Source organism: Gopherus flavomarginatus, chromosome 7 (assembly GCF_025201925.1).
Source record: "Gopherus flavomarginatus isolate rGopFla2 chromosome 7, rGopFla2.mat.asm, whole genome shotgun sequence".
Classification (NCBI taxonomy): Eukaryota; Metazoa; Chordata; order Testudines; family Testudinidae; genus Gopherus; species Gopherus flavomarginatus.
The window spans coordinates 45,134,471-45,151,916 of record NC_066623.1 but is presented as its reverse complement, the minus strand read 5'-3'; positions in this window follow the sequence as shown (position 1 = coordinate 45,151,916).

Here is a 17,446-nt window from a genome sequence, read left to right as displayed (position 1 = left end):
TCTTCTTCAGGGATCTCAGACGAGAACTGGAGCACAACACCTGGTTTGTTAAGGCCACAAAAACAGAGGCAGGAACCTCTTCTCTCCTCCTGGCAAAGAACCCCAGGTACCTGAGAGACAGGGACACACATCCATGAATGGGCTTTAAAAAAGGCAGTGGTTAAAAAGTTTTGCCCCAACCATTTCTTGTTTCCACAGACTAGACATTTTAGCAAACTTCAGAATTCCTTGGTGCTAAACACCGGGAAACTCCCCTTTCTCCTTCACAGAGGGTTTGAACGCCCCTTATATCACCCAGGCTAAGAACTGCCCAGAGTTCGAGAACTGTCCCTGTTCCCATTGGACAGATGGGGAGGAGCCTGAGGTCCAGAGAAGGGAAGTGATCTACCCAAGGGCCTACACAGCAAGGCGGTGGCAGAGCCAGAAAGAAAAGCCACCGGTCCTGACTCCTGTTCTAACAACCAGGAAACCTCCATTCCCCAGAGGCAGGGATAGAGCTCAGGAATTGAGATGATGGAGAAATTTAATTGAAACCATTTCTATCAGAAAATTCCATTCAGACTAAACCACTTTCTTTCTCGAAATCAAAATAAATGGGATGAAAGTTCTTTGCAAAAATATTTTGTTGCAAAACAAAAGCATCTCCTGTTTGTCAGAGTGTGTTAAATTGCCTCATTGCACACAAAGAGGAGACACTTAGATTACAAACATGAGATAAGATGCTTCACTCTGAGCTAAGTAGTTGCTGCTCTTAACAATTTCAAAATAAAAAAAATACAAATAAAAGAGACTATTTCAGCTAGTCTATTATGTCATAATTTGCTCTGAGCAAAGGTAATAGGACACCTCATATTGTGCACTACCCCTAGTGACACTCTCCAATGGATCCCCATCCTCCACCCACCGTGAGGTAGGTAGAAGCGGATCGTTATTATCCGTACTTGAAAGAGGGAGAAGCTAAGGCTGAGAAAGGAGAATTGACTTGTCTTAGGTCACACAGCCAACCAGTGGCAGAGCTGGGAATAGGACCCAAGAGCCCTGATTTTCAAACTAACCATCAGATCTTGAATTTCAAACATTGACTGACTTTAGTAAAGTGTTCTCAAATGAGCTGCAGACCAACACTGCACAGTAATTATTCAGCAAGTATTGTAGGAGAACTGCAATGTTAGAGAGAATCATGAACTATTCAGGGACTATTAATGCACTGAAGCAGCAGAATTCATCAAACATATAACAGGTTCTGACTTATTTCCTTGGTCTTCAAAGAGAGCAACAAGGACCTGAGTCTCCTTCCTGTCAATAACCCCCTGCTCAGCCAATCAGGGTAGAGACTGAGAACAGGAGGCCGAGGGTTTTCACCAGAGAGCCCAAAGGATGGCCCAAGTCACCAGTGGGGATCACTGCCCGAGCACTATTTCAGCTCCACATTTCTGGGTGGGCCTCCCACAGTGTGTGCTGCCGAGCACTCCCCCGCAACACATACACACACACACACCGCTCCTGGTGTTGGAAGGGGAACAGGTGAAAGGACAAAAGACGAAAGAGACAAAGAGAAAGGAGGGAGGGATGGATGGAGGAAAAGGTGAAACAAAAAGGACAAACCCTAATGTCCGAGTGATTCTAAAGGACAAAATCCCAGGTGCAGAATAAAATTCTGCATCCTTAAACGTGTATTTTCCATGCCTAGGTTTCAACTGTCAACAGAGAGATCAGACTGAACAGGTTTCAAACCTCGAGGAGGCTCTTACCTTCTAAACAGGGACATCTGTTTTCTAGTAAAATCACAAAAAGGGAAGGAGAAAACTCAAAAGAGGTTCCTCCTGGTGCTCACGTCCATGAACCTGAATACTCTCTCAGTCCTCAAAGAGAGACCTGGAGAAGGAGACTTGCTGAAGCAAAGCCGCAGAGGTCTCTGAGGTTTCCCCGGCCCTTCGCCCCTGTCCTACCTGGCTGATGTTGCATCTTTCTGTGAGGTCACCACCTCCCCACCACCTTTGACCAATAGTGTGAGGTCCTGCAAAAGGCCTTTGTGATGTCACTGTCACACCCCTCCCTTGCTGTGATAATGTCCTGCCCCTGGCTAGGCACTTTGGAGGTTTGAGCTACTCCCTGTGGATCACCCCACTCAAGGAGCATTCGTTCTAGGAAGCAAGCCGGCTAGACAGTAATACATCAGACGCTTCTCCCAGCACTACACTCAGTTTTTCAGAAATTAGTCGACTTTATGGCCAGAAGAGACCATTAGAGCATCTAATCTGACCCCCTGCATAGCGCAGGCCTCCTGTATGACACAATAGCTACTTTTGGGGCAAACACATTCCACAAAGGCATCTAGTTTTCATTAAATGACATCAGAAGATGGCAAATCCAGCACTTTCCTTGGTAGCTTGTTCCTGTGGTGAATCATCCTCGCTGTTGTATATTTGTGTCTTATTTGTAAAATGAATTTGTCTCTTTTCACCTTCCAGCCACTGGGTCTTGTTTTGACTTTCTCTGCTAGACTAAAGAGCCCTTTCATACCCAATCTTTTCTCTCCATTAAGGCCCTTCAACACTTCAATGAAGTCATCTTTCAATCTTTTTTTGATAAGCTAAACAGGATGAGCTCGTTGAATAGCTCACTAGAAGGCATTTTTCTCCAGCCCTCAGAACATTTGTTGGCTCTTTGCTCATCAGAATCCTGAACCCCAACTGGATGTGGTTCTTGTTCTTCTGCACAACATAGCTCCTGGAGAAGAGGGATCTGCAAATGCACATTCATATGATACCTTTATTTAATTGATGAAAACATAAACTAGACACTAAGAGGATTGGAACTGATTTCAGCTGATGGACAGATTCGCTAGGTTTTTATGCATTTGGACAGTGAAATGTTGAATGTTTACATTCATATCAAGCCCCCCATATAGTGGAGCTCCTGAACATAATGGAGAATGGAAATGAAAATGTTTTCCTTTTTTTTTTAAAAAAAGAAAGAAAGTTATAGAAGAACACTGGGGTTTGAAGTGAGGACTACATGAGCTGCAAACAAACACTCTACCACTGAGCTATATCCCCCTGACAAGAGGTACATGGAATCGTGATCTCCAGGACTTTGAAGGACAAACCCTCCTTCACCATTCCCAGGCCACAGATGGTTTTAAAAATGGGGTTTTATTAAACTTCTTAAATGTGGTAAACACCATAACTTGCACACCCACCGATATAGCTTCTCCCACTGACATAGCTGCCACCTCTTGGGGAAGTGAATCAACTACACCCACAGGAAAACTCCCTCCCCTCAGCATAGAGCAGTGATTCTCAAACTATGTCAGGACCCCAATGTGAGATGTGACCCTGTTTAATGGGGTTGCCAGGGCTGGCATTAGACTTGTTGGTGCCTGGGGCTGAAGCCAAAAGTCTGAGTCCCACCACCCAGGGCTGAATCCCTCAAGCTCTGCTTTTCGCCCTCCCCAACTGGGGCAGGGCTCAGGCTTTGTCTCCTCTGCCTCTGCTCAGTGTGGAGGGGCTTGGTCCCTCTTTCCAGGGCCATGTAGTAAGGTGTTTTTCAGCAGAAGGGGGTTGTAGTGAAAGGAAGTTTGAGAAACCCTGGCAAAGAGCCTCTGAATATGTCTAGACTTGGCTCCCTGTGGCACCATGGGTTGTCAGACACTGAAAATACAGCCATGCAGACACCACACACCAACCTTGCCTAGTAGTCAAGAATCAAACCTCCACAGAGAGATGCCTGTTGTTTTTTAACCCAGCTCCCTAAGCACTCAGCCACAACCACTTAACAAAGGGGCTTTTCTACACTATGGTTCTGGTCTCACTGAAGGGTTATTTCCAATTGTTTGCTCAGACCAGCATTAGGGAAAATGGTGCCCTGGGCAAAACTTGTACTTTGGCACTTCCCCATTGCCCCTGAATGATCCCCACTCCCCCTTTACTGCTAGCTCCTGCAAGCCCAACCCTTGCACCTCCTTCACCCCTAATCTTGCCCCCTCTTGTGCCCCCTTTGTCCTTAACTCCCTGTGCCACCAGCCACTGCCCCTCTTCTGCAGCCCCTTCACATGGTTCCAGTGCTGGGGGCCCTGCACTTGTTCTCCCTTTCCCTGGGCTTTGGCATCACTAGCCCTGCTTAGCAAGTAGGGTTCAGTGGTTCCCAAAATGTGGGGCATGACTCCTAGGGGGACACAGAGGAACATTCTTGGGGGCACCTCATGGCCAGCCCCCATGGAGGAAGCACCATTCAGCCTCACTCTGTCCCAGCTCTTCCCCAACCCCACCCTTATCCTGGGGCTCTGGCTTCCAGCTTGGCCTTGACCCCTTTACCCGTCTGCACCTCTCTCTCCAGCAAGCAACAGCCCCACTCCCATCCTCGGTTCTTGACTGCGGCTTCCAAGGGTCCACCACCATGGTTAAGAGGGCACAGTGTGAAATGTTTGGGGACCACTGGATTAGGGTGATGTCCTCAATCACTTCTACAAAGTCCAATAAAAGCTATTCCTCATCCACCCACCCACGCCTCCATCAGGAAGGACTAGGTATGTTCTGCTGCCCTTCAATCATACAGGGAGGATAATAACATTTCATTCCATTCAATCCTAAAGTGATTTGTAACCCACCACCAGCCAAAACTGGTCATTTTGGGAAAGCAGCCCCATGATGCTGCATACCTAGGCAGAGTAGGTGTGTCTATGCTCCACGGTCTGTTCTTGAAGCCTTTCCCACAGCTGGTCACTAGGTGCGAGGGGGGAGTTCATTCAGCCCCTGCTTCCACTTAGTATTTAAAAACACCTTAGTGTCCCTGTCTCTGCTGGCCTTAGATTTCTCATCTTGTCCATTTCCTGACATCTCAGCTGAGGTGACTGAGTGGTTAAGGCAATAGACTGCTAATCCATTGTGCTCTGCACGCTTGGGTTCAAATCTCATCTTCATTGGATGTGTTTAGTCTTCACTCCTTCTTTCTAAACAACCATCTCCCCTGGAAACAAAAGCCTGCTCAGAAACCCCCTTGCTTTAAACAAAATGTCTAAATCTCACATTTCTAAAAATAAAATTCTCTAGTCCTGTATGTCTTAGCTTTTATCTCAAAACGTAACAGCCTCATAATCTCCTCCAAACACCCTGAGACCTCCCCAAATTATTAAAATACCCCAGTTCTCAGCAAGGCCTTGACAGTGACCCACAGCTAGAGTGTCTAGGCTAAGCTGTTCTGAAGGAGGCAACTCAAACATTTTCTCCCTGATTCCCTTGGCAAGGTCTGATTGGGAAAACAAAATTCCCCAAACTGAAAATCTTCAGCTGAAAAACCAGTACTAGCCATTTGGGGACTTTGGTTTGAATGTATTATTATTATTATCTTCTGATTTATGAATCAGTTTTGTCATCCAGGTGTGTTTCCAGCTGTTGATTTGTGGGGGGACATGCCAAGCCATGATGTCTCTTCCCATCTTTCATAGTTTCTTCCAACTTTCTAGAAAGCTCCTTTGCTATGATGTGAGGGCGGAGGAGTCTGCAGCTCGACCCTGGCAAAGAGAGGGTGACCACGAGAAGGGGCTGCCACACCAGGGGTTCTTCCTGGAAACCATGGGGGAGCCAAGAGCACACAGGCCTGTCAATCCAGAGCCACTTGGGAATGGTGAGGTGATGGCCTATCACCATCTCCTTGAGAAGGACATTGTGATCCTGTACACAAAGAGGGTTACGCACGGGGAAGTTCACCAAGGCACAGTTAATCGTGAGTGGGAGGAGAAGGACACGTCTGAGGAGCAGATTCCTGACCCAGATGGGGCTACAAAAGTATCTGGGAGCAGCTGGAGCAGCAGCCAGACATCCCTGAGAGTCTGGTTTCCAAATAGATGATGGTTTTCACGATCGGGTTCCCCATCAGGGGATCGAAGACGTATGGGATGGGAGCAGAGCCTGAGAGTGCGAGAGGATTGTGAGAGCAAGAGCCTGAGGAAAAGCTTCAGGAGAAGCAGCAGCACCATGGACTGAGGATAGTGGAGCAGAGAGACATAGGGGGCTGCCCAGGGGTCAGTGGGGAAACACGCCTGGGGTGGCAAGACCCCAGGACAGAGAGAGCTGTGGTGGTGCAGCCGCAGATGCTGAGGGGCTGTGGGACCTGGATGAAGGTCCCCAGGGTGAAGCCCCCCGTCCTGCATATGGCCTGGATCCCTATGCAGACCCAGGAGGGGTCTGGCTGGCTGGTTGTTTGGGTTCTCCAGGATATTGGCTGGGAGGCCCTGTTGGGGGGTGACTGTGTCTCTTTGGGACAGGATCCAGGCCCTGCTCCTGTAACGGAGAGGGTTTGAATTAAAATCCAGGGAATCAATTGGGTAAGACGGAAATGGTCAGTGAAAATGCAAATGACGTGGCTGGCAGGGGGGAGTGACTGCTGGGCTCAGGATACCTGGCTACCTGTAACCAGCCCCCTGGGGCTGAGTGGGAGGGAGAGATGCTCCCCGCCCTCCTGCACACCGGAGAGGGGTATCACGCTGGCTCTGAGGCTGTGACCAAACAAGGAGCTCGCTACCTGCCCCCACTCGAACCGCCACTCCCTAGGCCCCTCCCAGAGCTGGGGAGGAAAGCCAGTGCCCTGCCCTTACTGGAACCGTCACTTTGCAGGCCCTTCCCAGAGCTGGGGAGGTAAGGCAACGCCCCAACCCCGCTCGAACCTCTACTCCCCAGGCACCTTCCAGAACTGGGGAAGGAAGCCAGCGCCCCGCGCCCGCACGAATGGACACTCCCCTGTCCCCTGGCGGAGCTGGGAAGGGAACCTAACGCCCCGCCCCTGCAGGAAAGACCGCATCCCAGTCCCCTCTCAGAGCTGGGAGGGGAACCCAGCACACCAGCCCCACAGGAACGGCCAGTCCCCTGGCAGAGCTGGGAAGGGGACCCAGCGCCCCACCCCCGCAGGAACGGTCGTTCCCCAGTCCCCTCGCAGAGCTGGGGAGGGAAGGCAGCGCCCTGCCCCCACTGGAGCCGCCACTCCCCAGGCTCCTCCCAGAGGTGGGGAGCGAAACCAGTGCCCCGCCCCTACTCGAACCGCCACTTTTCAGGACCCTCCCAGAACAGCTGGTGCTCTGCCCCTCCTCTAATCGCCACTCCACAGGCCCCTTCCAGAGTTGGGGAGGGAACCCAGAGACCTGCCCCCGATCAAACCGCCACCCCCCAGGCCTCTACCACAGCTGGGAAGGGATGCAAGCTCCCCGCCCCCGCTCGAACAGCCACCCCCCAGGCCTCTACCAGAGCTGGGGATGGAATCCACTGCCCTGCTCCCACTCGAACCGCCACTCCTCACTCCCCTCCCAGAGCAGGGGAGGGATCCCAGCCCCCCACCCCCGCTGCCACCGCCTCTCTCCAGGCCCCTCCCAGAGCTGGGGAGGGAAGCCAGTGCCCTGCCCCCGCTCTTACCAATTCTCCCCAGGCCCCTCCCAACCATTGGGGTGATCTGCCGAGGGATCCCTCCTTGGAGAAGCTGAGGGAACTTGCTGGCCACAGCTCTGCAAACCCCCTTGGGGAAGGCTGCAGGGACAGAGTCCTGCGGGAGAAGGGATTCCTGACTGGGAATGGGCTCCCCAACGGGAAGTAAAACTGGGGAGAATCGGGAGACAGCTGGTGATGCCCCAGGAATCCACAGGGTTCCTCCCTTTCGAGCTGCTGGATGGGAGGAGAGTGAGGGGACCCCTGAACCTGGAAGGGGGAGGATTGGGAGGAGAAGGGGGAAGACCCCCGGGGGATCTCTTCCCTGAGGTGGGACCCAATCTCTCCATCAGGTGTTCCCTGTTCAGAGTCACTGGGAGAGCAGCCCAGAACCTGGAGAGAGAGGTCAAGGACCTGCTGGGTTTAGATGGTATCCAGCCATTCAACAGCCCATTGGCCTCACTTGTGGGGTGGATCCCCAAGGGACACAGGATGATCTGGTTTAGTGGGGACCATCGATACCTTAAAGCCATCACAGTGTCCTATGCCTACCCCATCCCTAGGCCTGGGGAGATTCTAGAGAAGCTGAGGGGAATGGAGAACATGGCCCTGGCATACAATAACATGTGTTTCTTTAGCCAGACCTGGAAGGAACAGGTGTCCCAGGTGAAGAGGGGGCTGGGATGCCTCAAGGAGGCAGGACTGACGGTAAAAGCTGAAAAGTGTAAGGTGGGGACGGCAGAGGTGTTGAATCTGGGCCAATAGGTGGGGAGCGGCTGCCCAAACCTAAAACTGGCCAAAAGCCAAGAGGGGGAGCTCTGAACCAAGAAAGCCCCAATCGCAGCCCAGAGTGCTGGGAAAAGAGCCAATCTCAGTTTGAACCCCAGGGGTATTGGGGTGGCAAAAGGGTTCAGGCTGCATAATCCTTCCCACATGCGGCCTGCTAGTGCCATCAAGCACACCCGACCTAAGACCCCCCCTGCTGATCACCGCCCCTTGCAGAGACCCCCAGGCAGCACCTCTCAGACCGCTCCACTCATTCCTTCCCCCTGCATTGACCCCCCCCAGCCAGTCTGTCTCAGACCCCCCCGTTCAGCCCCACCTGCTGGGATCCCCCAGCCAGCGCCTCTCTGACCCCCCTGCTCATCCTCTCCCCCTAGAGAGACCTCACAGACAGCGCCTCTCAGACCCCTGCCCCCCGGCACCTTCCCACAAACTCTTGTGTCTCACACCCTCCCCAGCGTGTCCCACCCCTCCCTGGTCTACTTCGCCCCCCACCCCATCTGCGTCCAAGTGCCCCCGACCACACCTCCAGCCCCCCCCGGCCCTGTGAAATGCACCCTGCCTGGGTCCGACCTGCCCCCTTGCCCCTTGACTTGCCCCACCTCAGGGTCCAACCACCCCCCGACCCACATCCCGCCCCTTCAGATCTAACGACCCCGCATCCCACAACCCCAGATCCGACTGGCCCCTGCGTCCCGCCCCCCCTCGCATCTGATCGTTCTCCATCCCCCCTGTCCTGCTCCACACTCCCTTCACGTACCCTCTGTCACGGACTCACAGATCGTGCCCACTTGTGGCCCCATGCGGTCCGTGGGGGGTGCCCCTTTCAGTGGGACAGCCCTTCTCGGGGGTCCACTCTCACTCTGGGTCAGGCCCCTTCACATCCTGGAGCCACACCTCTCTGAGCTTTAGCACTTCTGTCTCTGCAGTGGGCCCCCTCAGGGAGTCCACATGCTCTGGACCCCCCGGGCCTCCTCACCCCTGAAAAGGTTGATGCCTCCTGTTCTCTAGCCTGGAGTGACTCTCAGCCAGCATAAAACAGGAGGGTTTATTGAGAGTTGAACTCAGCACAGGAAACTCTCAGGGCCTCAGCCTTTGCCTCCCTTAGCTCAGCACATCCCAGTCTCCCTGCAGCCAGGTGGTGTGACGAACTTGGACTGTTCTTACTGTGGTCTGTGAATACTGTGTTGGTGCCTCAGTGTCCCCATGGCAGTTCTTAAGTATCTAGCAAAGCAAAGGGCCAGTTCACCAAAATGCCTGGCACTCTATCTCCTAGCCACTGATGGCCTGGGTCCCTCCTCTGCAAAGGTGCCAGATGAAAGTGTTGGAGACAAAGGGATCAGATGACCTCCTGGCCCGGGGAAAGTAACTGAGAGAGAAGGAAGGGCTGGAGGGGGTTTGGCAGTCTGGAGCTGGCTGGGGGAGGAAGGGAAGGACAGACAGGGCTCTGAGCCCCCACCCAAATGGGGCTGTGGTGCTCCTGGGGCCCCAAGATGGACCTAACTGGGGTGATCCTGTTGTCTGGGCCTGCAAGACCTGTCTTGGACTGTGTTCCTAGCGTCTAAACAAACCTTCTGCTTTACTGGCTGGCTGAGAGTCCTGGTGAATTGCAGGAAAAGGGGTGCAGGGCCCCAACTCCTCCACTCTCCGTGACAGCTGGTGGCAGTGGTGGGATTTACTGCACCTCATGGACGGCGCTTCCTGCAGTAAGTGACTGGGGAGAAGTAAACAAAGGGGGACTGACAAGGACCAGAGAGAGACAGGGTCAGGGGGTGATTAACCACTGGGAGTGTGTGACCAGAGAGAAGGACTTTGCAGTAACAGTGTCCCCCGGGGGGATTGCAGGAGCGGTCCGAGGGGCAGAGGAGTTTGCAGCTTGACCCTGGCAGAGAGGGGGTGACCGGAAAAAGGGCTGGTGCACGAGGGGTCTCCCTGGAACCGGTGGAAGCTGAGAGCACAGGCCAGCGAGTGGCCAGCAGGAAGATGTGTGCTAAGCGCCTTAAGAAAGACCTGATGGAGCTGTGCAAGCAGAGGGGGCTGTGCATTGGGAGGTCCACCAAAGAACAGCTAATTGCCCAGCTGGAGGAGAAGGATCGCTCGGGTGAATGGAGCTCGGTCCATGAGGGAAGCTGCCCAGCGGACGCAGCGTGGGCCCAGGGGCCTGACATGGCTGGGAGAGGCCAGACTGCTGCCGAGGACACCCCAAGACCCTGCCCACCTATAGCTAGGAAAGAGGTTGGGGGAAGCCCAGTGAATACCGAGGGCACCCTGACCCCGGTGGCCAGCAGGGGATCGTCTTGACGGAGCTCCCCATCCCTGGAATGGATGTGGATGGAACATGACAGGGAGCTGAGACGAGAAGAGCTCGAGTTAAGGAGGCAAGAACTGAAGGAGTGGGAGAACCAGTGTAAACATGAGGAGAACCAGCGCCAGCATGAGTGGGAGGAGAAGGAGAATCAGCGTAAGCATGAGCTGGAGCTGGCCTGGCTGAGGAGGAGTGGGGCCCTGGCTGTAGCGAGTGAGTGGGGACCCAAGCCTACAAAGAGCATTGATAAGGGCTTGCTGCCCCAGCGTAAGGAGGGGGAGGACATAGACACCTTCCTGACGGCCTTTGAGAATGCCTGCGAGCTGCACAGGGTTGACCCTGCAGACAGGATCTCATTTCTCACCCCCTTACTGGACTCAACAGCCATGGAGGTGTACAGCCGACTGAAAGGGGCGGAGGCAGGGGACTACGAACTGTTCAAACAGGCCCTGCTACGGGAGTTTGGGCTGACTCCTGAAATGTACCATAAAAAGTTCCGGAGTCAGCGTAAAACCCGTGAGGTCACATACCTACAATTGGTCAATCGGGAGCAGGGGTATGCCCTCAAGTGGACAGCTGGGGCCCAAACTAAAGAGGACCTGCTTGACCTATTCATACTGGAGCACCTGTACGAGCAGTGCCCGTCCGACCTGAGGTTGTGGTTGATGGACCAGAAGCCGGAGAAGCTGCAGCACACAGGCCAGCTGGCCGACCAATTTGTGGACAGTCGGGCAGGGGATAACATGCAGGAGTCTCGATGGAGCAAGCCTGCCTCAACGCAGAGAGAGAGTCACCATGGGATCTCCCAGCGGAGGCCTATGGAGAACCCCCACCAAAAGGGAGCATCCAGCATCAGGTCCATCCGTCCCACTGGAGGGGACCCACGAGACATGGGCTGCTATCGCTGTGGCCAACGAGGCCACATACGGGTCCAATGCCCCAAGCTCAGGGACAGACCGAGCAGACCCAACCCACAGAGGGTTGACTGGGTAAAGACCCAGTCGGATGAGGGGCAACATTCCCAAGAAAGAGGGGCTGGCAGCGTACCACCAGTAAAAAAGGGAGGAGGTCCCCATATCAGCTCCAGGCTCTGAGATTTTGGTTTACAGGGTGGGAGTGGGGCTGCCCCTCCGGAGAGAGTGCCTTGTTTCCCTGGAGGTAGATGGGAGGAAGGTCACTGGGACACGGGTACAGAGGTGACACTGGCCTGGCCCGGCCCGAGGTGGTGGCTTCAGATCGGATGGTTCCCGACACCTACCTGACCCTGATGGGTGTGTGCGGGACCTCATTCAAGGTTCCTGTGGCAAGGGTACACCTGAAGTGGGGGGTCAAGGAGGGCCCAAGGACGTGGGGATACACCCACATTTGCCCACAGAGGTGTTAATGGGGGGGCCCTGGAGGTCTGGCCAAGCAACGCCCGGGGTACCCTGGTCATGATCCATAGTCAGAGTCAGCGCAGGGCACTGCACCCTGACAACGGGGAAGGTACTGTGCCCGAGGTGCAGGACCCTAACCTGGTGGGGAGGGAACGCCCAGGGACACAGCTCAGAGAGGCTGCGGCCTCAGACACAGCCGACGAGAGAGAGCAGGTCCCCATCCCTGTGCCAGCTGCTGAGTTCCAGGCCGAGTTGCAGAAAGATCCCTCCTTGCAGAGACCAAGGGACCTGGCCGACCTCAGTGCGGTACAGTCCATGAGGAGAGGTTGCAAGGAGAGGTTCCCGTGGGAGAGATGGCTCCCATCCCCAGCTCTTGTAGGGGCGTGGGGAGTGGTGGTTCCAGTGGGAGCCGGGCGCTGGCTTCCCGCCCCAGTCTGTAGGGGGTATGGGGAGTGGCGGTTCCAGCGGTTGGGGGGCGCTGGCTTCCTTCCCCAGCTTTGGATGGGGACTGGGGAGTGGCAGTTTGAGTGGGGGCAGGGTGCTGGATTTCCTCTCCAGCTCTGGGAAGGGAGCGGGGAGTGGCGGTTCCAGCAGGGGAGGGGCGCTGGATTCGCTCTTTAACTCTGGGGGGCAGCGGAAAGTGGCAGTCTGACCGGGGGTGGGGCGCTGGCTTCCCTCTCCAGCTCTGGGAGGGGAGCGGGCAGTGGCGGTTCGAGTGGAGGAGGGGCACTGGCTTCCCTCCCCAGCTCTGGAAGGGTCCTGGGGAGTGTCGGTTCGAGCAGGGGTGGGGCGCTGGCTTCCTCCCCAGCTCTGGGAGGGGCCTGGGGAGTGGCGGTTCCTGCAGAGGCGGGGCGCGGGATTCCCTCCCCAGCTCTGGGAGGGCCGTGGGGGGCAGGCAGCGAGCTCCTTGCTTTGGTCGCAGCATCAGAGCCATCATGAGCCCCCTCTCTGGTGTGCAGGGGGGCAGGTACCCTGAGCCCAGCAGCCCCTCCCCCCTGCCAACCGCGTCACTTGCATTTTCACTGACCATTTCTATCCTAGCCAATTGGTTCCCTGGATTTGAATTCAAACCCTCGGCCGTTACCGGAGCAGTCCCCTCAGAGAGCCCGGGAGGGAGCCGAGCATCCCGCACTCGCTGGAACTGTCGCTCCCCAGAGACGGGGAGGGAACTCAGCGCCCCGCCCCGCAGGAACGGCTTCTCCCCAGTTCGCTGGGGATTCTCTGCCCTGTTTTGTTTGCAGTTCGCCCTGATTGAGTGACCTCAGCTGGCTCCCACGGGCAGCACCGTCACACGGCCCCAGCTGGAACTGCCACTCCCCTCTCCCCTCCCAGAGTTGGCGAGGGAAGCCAACACCCCTGCCCCACTCGAACTGCCACCTCCCAGGCGCCTACTAGAGCTGGGGAGGGAATCCAGCCCCCAGCCCCTGCTGGAGCAGCCACTCCCCAGTCCCCTGCCAGAGTTGGAGGGAGTACACAGCGCCCCGCCCCCGCTGCAACCGCCTCTCTCCAGGCCCCTTCCAGAACTGGGGAGGGAAGCCAGCGCTCCGCCCCCGCTCTTACTGCAACTTCCCAGGCCCATCCCAACCATTGGGGTGATCTGCCGAGGGATCCCTCCTTGGAGAAGCTGAGGGAACTTGCTGGCCACAGCTCTGCAAACCCCCTTGGGGAAGGCTGCAGGGACAGAGTCCTGTGGGTGAAGGGATTCCTGTACTGGGAATGGTCTCCCCAAGGGGAAGTAGAACTGGGGGGAATCAGGAGGCAGCCCCAGAAATCCACTGGGTTCTTCCCTTTCGAGCTGCTGGATGGGAGGAGAGTTAGGGGACCCCTGAACCTGGAAGGGGAGGATTGGGAGGAGAAGGGGGAAGACCCCCGGGGGGATCTCTTCCCTGAAGTGGGACCCAATCTCTCCATCAGGTGTTCCCTGTTCAGAGTCACTGGGAGAGCAGCCCAGAACCTGGAGAGGGAGGTCATGGACCTGCTGGCTTTAGATGGCATCCAGGCGTTCAACAGCCCATGGGCCTCACCCGTGGGGCTGATCCCCAAGGGAGACAGTATGATCTGGTTTAGTGGGGACTATTGAAAGGTTAAAGACATCACAGTGTCCAATGCCTACCCCATCCCTAGGCCTGGGGAGATTCTAGAGAAGCTGAGGGAAATGGAGAACATGGCCCTGGCATACAATAACATGTGTTTCTTTAGCCAGACCTGGAAGGAACAGGTGTCCCAGGTGAAGAGGGGGCTGGGATGCCTCAAGGAGGCAGGACTGACGGTAAAAGCTGAAAAGTGTAAGGTGGGGACGGCAGAGGTGTTGAATCTGGGCCAATAGGTCAGGAGCGGCTGCCCAAACCCAAAGCTGGCCAAAAGCCAAGAGGAGGGGATCTTAACCAAGAAAGCCCCAATCGCAGCCCAGAGTGCTGGGAAAAGACCTAATCTCAGTTTGAACCCCAGGGGTATTGGGCTAGCAAAAGGGTTCGGGCTGCATAATCCTTCCCACATGTGGCCTGCTAGTGCCATCAAGCACACCTGATCTAAGATCCCCCCCTGCTGATCACCGCCCCTTGCAGAGATCCACCAGCCAGCACCTCTCAGACAAAGGGATCAGGTGACCACCTGGCCTGGGGAAAGCAACTGAGAGAGAAGGAGATGCTGGAGGGGGTTTGGCAATCTGGAGCTGGCTGGGGGAGGAAGGGAAGGACAGACAGGGCTCTGACTCCCCTCCCCAAATGGGGCTGTGGTGCTCCTGGCGCCCCAAGATGGACCTAACTGGGGGGGTCCTCTTGTCTGGGCCTGCAAGACCTGTCTTGGACTGTGTTTCTGGCGTCTAAATAAACCTGCTTTTCTGACTGGCTGAGAGTCCTGGTGAATCGCAGGAAAAGGGGTGCAGAGCCCCGACTCCCTCACACTCCGTGACAACTGGTGGCAGCGGCAGAACTTACTGCACCCCATGGACGGCACTTCCTGCAGTAAGTGACTGGGGAGCAGTGAAAAAAAGGGGACTGACAAGGATTAGGTGGCTGAAGAGTCAGAGAGAGAAGGGGTAAGGTGATGATTAACCACTGGGACTGTGTGACCAGAGAGAAGGACTTTGCAGTAACAGGGCCTCCCGAGGGGATTGCAGGAGCGGTCCCAGGGGTAGAGGAGTTTGCAGCTTGACCCTGGCAGAGAGGGAGTGACCGGAAAAAGGACTGGTGCACAAGGGGTCTCCCTGGAACCAGTGGAAGCTGAGAGCACAGGCCGGCGAGTGACCAGCAGGAAGATTTATGCTAAGCACATTAAGAAAGACCTGGTGGAGCTGTGCAAGCAGGGGGGCTTTGCATTGGGAGGTCCACCAAAGAACAGCTAATTGCCAGCTGGAGGAGAAGGATCCGTCGGGTGAACGGAGCTCGGTCAATGAGGGAAGCTGCCCAGCGGATGCAGCGTGGGCCCCAGGGCCTGACATGGCTGGGAGGGGCCAGACTGCTGCCAAGGACACCCCGACATCCTGCCCACCTGTACCTAGGAAAGAATTTGGGGGAAGCCCAGTGAATACCGAGGGCACCCTGACCCCGGTGGCCAGAAGGGGATCATCCCAGCGGAGCTCCTCGTCCCTGGAATGGATGTGAATGGAACATGACAGGGAGCTGAGACAAGAAGAGCTCAAGTAGAGGAGGCAAGGACTGAAGGAGTGGGACAACCAGCGTAAACATGAGAGGTCTGGCCAAGCAACGCCAGGGGTGCCCTGGTCGTGACCCGTAGTCAGAGACAGCGCAGGGCACTGCACCCTGACAACACGGAAGGTACTGTGCCCGAGGTGCAGGACCCTAACCTGCTGGGGAGGGAACGCCCAGGGACACGGCTCAGAGAGGCTGCGGCCTCAGACCCAGGCGACGAGAGAGAGCAGGTCCCCATCCCTGTCCCAGCTGCTGAGTTCCAGGCCAAGTTGCAGAAAGATCCCTCCTTGCGGAGGCCAAGGGACATGGATAACCTGAGTGCGGTACAGTCCATGAGGAGAGGTTACAAGGAGAGGTTCCTATGAGAGAGGTGGCTTCCCTCCCCAGCTCTGGTAGGGGTCTGGAGAGTGGTGGTTCAAGCAGGGGTGGGGCACTGGCTTCCCTCCCCAGCTCTGGGATGGGATTCGGGAGTGGCGGTTCCAGGAACGGCAAGGGCGCTGGCTTCCCTGCCCAGCTCTGCAAGGGGCCTGGCAAGTGGCGGTTCGAGCGGGGGAGGTACATTGCCTTCCCTCCCCAGCTCTGGAAGGGGCGTGGGGTGTCGCCGCTCGAGCGGGGGTGAGACGCTGGCTTCCCTCCCCAGCTGTGGTTGGGACTTAGGGAATGGTGGCTCGAGTGGGGGCAGGCAGCGAGCTCCTTGCTTTGGTCACAGTATCAGAGCCAGCGTGAGCCCCCTCTCCGGTGTGCAGGGGAGGTGGGGAGCATTTCTCCCTCCCACTCAGCCCCAGGGGGCTGGTTATAGGTAGGCAGGTACCCTGAGCCCAGTAGCCCTTCCCCCCTGCCAGCCACGTCGTTTGCATTTTTACTGACCATTTCCATCCTAGCCAATTGATTCCCTGGATTTGAATTCAAACCCTCGGCCGTTACAGGAGCAGGGCCTGGTTCCTGTGCCAAAGAGACATGCTCACCCCCCAACAGGGCCTCCCAGACGATATCCTGGAGAACCCCAACAACCAGCCAGCCAGAACCCTCCTGGGTCTGCACAGGGATCCGGGCCATAGGCAGGACGAGGGGCTTCACCCTGGGGACCTTCACCCAGGTCCCACAGCTCCTCAGCATGTGCGGCTGCACCACCACAGTTTTCTCTGTCCCAGAGTCTTGACACCCCAGGCGTGTTTCCCCACTGACCTTTGGGCAGCCCCCTATGTCTCTCTGCTCCACCATCCCCAGTCCATGGTGCTGCTGCTTCTCCTGCAGCTTTTCATCAGACTCTTGCTCTCTCTCACGATCCTCTTGCTCTCTCGGACTCTGCTCCCATCCCATCCGTCTCCGATCCCCTGATGGGGAACCCGATCGTGAAAACCATCATCTGGTTGGGGATCAGACTCTAGGGGATGCCTGGCTGCTTCTCCAGCTGCTCCCAAATCCTCTTGTAGCCCCATCTGGGTCAGGAATCTGCTCCTCAGAGGGGTCCTTCTCCAACTCACGATTAACTGTGCCTTGGTGAACTTCCCCATGCGTCACCCTCTCTTTGTGCACAGGATCACAATGTCCTTCTACAGGAGATGGTGATAGGCCATCACCTCACCGTTCCCAAGTGGCTCTGGACTCACAGGCCTGTGTGCTCTTTACTCCCCATGGTTTCCAGGAAGAACCCCTGGTGTGCCAGCCCTTTTTGTAATCACCACCTCTTTGCCATGGTCGAGCTGCAGACTCCTCCGCCCCTGGGACTGCTCCTGCAATCCCCAGAGGGACCCTGCTACTGCAAAAATCCTGTCTCCCCGGGCAGAGTGGCAAGCTCCTCCGCCCCTGAGACTGCTCACTGCAGTCCTCAAGGGGACCCCGTTACTCCAACAGTCCTTCTTGCTGGTCACACACTCCCAGAGGTTAACTGCTCCCTGAAACCTTCTATCTCTGAGCCTT